This window comes from Schistocerca americana, unplaced genomic scaffold (assembly GCF_021461395.2).
Source record: "Schistocerca americana isolate TAMUIC-IGC-003095 unplaced genomic scaffold, iqSchAmer2.1 HiC_scaffold_50, whole genome shotgun sequence".
In the NCBI taxonomy this organism is placed as follows: Eukaryota; Metazoa; Arthropoda; class Insecta; order Orthoptera; family Acrididae; genus Schistocerca; species Schistocerca americana.
The window spans coordinates 1,598,201-1,600,820 of record NW_025726236.1 but is presented as its reverse complement, the minus strand read 5'-3'; positions in this window follow the sequence as shown (position 1 = coordinate 1,600,820).

Genomic DNA, 2,620 nt, shown 5'->3' with positions numbered 1-2,620 from the left:
ACTCAAATAGCGTCGCGATTCAATGCATCATCATCCAGCCGACTTTTCTCCAAGGGTCTATTGCTGCCTCTGGAACCTTATGGTCGTTCTCCTGTGAGTCTAGATTTTCGATTCCGACGCGAAACTGACAATTAATTGTAACGTTCAGGGCATCCTATTGTCGATGGAAAACTCAAATTGCGTCGAGATACAATACATCGACCTCCAGCCGGCTTGTCTCCAAGGGGATATTGCTGCCTCGGGCACCTTATAGTCGTTCTCCTGTGAGTCTAGGTTTTCGAATCCGACGCAAAACTAATGGTTAATTGTAACTTTCAGGGCCTCTGAATGACGATGGAACACTCAAAAATCGTCGAGATTCAACACATCGTCCTCCAGCCGACTTGTCTCGAAGGGTCTATTGCAGCGTCGGGCACCTTATCGTCGTTTTCCTGTGAGTCTAGATTTTCGAATCCGACACAAAGCTGAGAGACAATTGTAACGTTCAGGGCCTCCTAATGACGATGGAACACTCAAATTGCGTCGAGATTCAATACATCGTCCTCAAGCCGACTTGTCTCTAAGGGGATATTGCTGCCTCGGTCACCATATGGTCCGTCTCCTGTGAGTCTAGAATTTCGAATCCGACGCAAAACTGATAGTTATTAACGTTCAGGACCTCCTAATGACGATGGAACACTCAAAAATCGTCGAGATTCAACACATCGTCCTCCAGCCGACTTGTCTCGAAGGGTCTATTGCTGCCTCGGGCACCTTATCGTCGTTTTCCTGTGAGTCTAGCTTTTCGAATCCGACGCAAAACTGAGAGTTAACTGTAACGTTCAGGGCCTCCTAATGACGATGGAACACTCAAATTGCGTTGAGATTCAATACATCGTCCTCAAGCCGACTTGTCTCTAAGGGGATATTGCTGCCTCGTGCACCATATGGTCCGTCTCCTGTGAGTCTAGATTTTCGAATATGACGCGTAACTGATAGTTTATTGTAACGTTCAGGGCTCCTAATGACGATGGAACACTCAAATTGCGTCGAGATTCAATACATCGTCCTCAAGCCGACTTGTCTCCAAGGTTCTATTGCTGCCGCGGGTTCCTTATGGTCGTACTCCTGTGAGTCTAGATTTTCGAATCCGACGCAAAACTGATAGTAAATTGTAACGTTCAGGGCCTCCTAATGACGATGGAACACTCAAATTGCGTCGAAATTCCATACATCGTCCTCCAGCCGACTTGTCTCCAAGGGGATATTTCTGCCTCGGGCACCATATGGTCCGTCTCCTGTGAGTCTAGAATTTGGAATCCGACGCAAAACTGATAGTTAATTGTAACGTTCAGGGCCTCCTAATGACGATGGAACACTCAAATTGCGTCGCGATTCAATACATCGTCCTCCAGCTGACTAGTTTCCAAGGGCTCTATTGTTGCCTCGGGCGCCTTTTCATTTTTCTCCTGTGAGTCTAGATTCTCGAATCCGACCCAAAACTGATAGTTAATTGTAACATTCAGGGCCTCCTAATGACGATGGAACACTCAAATTGCGTCGCGATTCAATGCATCTTCCTCCAGCCAACTTTTCTCCAAGTGTCTATTGCTGCCTCTGGCACCTTATCGTCGTGCTCCTGTGTGTCTAGATTTTCGAATCCGACGCGAAACTGACAGTTAATAGTAACGTTCAGGGCATCCTAATGACGATGGAACCCTCAAATTGCGTCGAGATTCAACACATCGTCCTTCAGGCGACATGTCTCCGAGGGTCTATTGCTACCTCGGGCACCTTATGGTCGTTCCCCTCTGAGTCTACATTTTCAAATCCGACGCAAAACTGATAGTTAATAGTAACGTTCAGGGCCTCGTAATGACGATGGAACACTCAAATTGCGTCGGGATTCAATACAACGACCTCCAGCCGACTTGTCTTCAAGGGGATATTGCTGCCTCGGGCACCTTATGGTCGTTCTCCTTTGAGACAAGATTTTCGAATCCGACGCAAAACTGATAGTTAATTGTATCGTTCAGGGCCTCCTAATGACGATGGAACACTCAAATTGCGTCGAGATTCCACACATCGTCCTCCAGCCGACTTGTCTCCAAGGGGATGTTTCTGCCTCGGGCACCATATGGTCCGTCTCCTGTGAGTCTAGATTTTCGAATCCGACCCAAACCTGATAGTTAATTGTAACGTTCAGGGCCTCCTAATGACGATGGAACACTCAAATTGCGTCGCGATTCAATACATCGTCCTCCAGCCGACTAGTTTCCAAGGGTCTATTGTTGCCTCGGGCGCCTTTTGATCGTTCTCCTGTGAGTCTAGATTATCGAATCCGACGCAAAACTGATAGTTAATTGTAATGCTCACGGCCTCTTAATGACGATGGAACAATCAAATTGCGTAGAGATAAAATACATCGTCCTCCAGCCGACTTGCCTACACGGGGATATTACTGCCTCGGTCACCATATGGTCCGTCTCCTGTGAGGTTAGATTATCGAATCTGACGCAAAACTGATAATTAATTGTAACGTTCAGGGCCTCCTAATGACGATGGAACACTCAGATTGCGTCGAGATTCAATACATCATCCTCCAGCTGACTTCTCTCCAAGGTGATATTGCTGCCTCGGG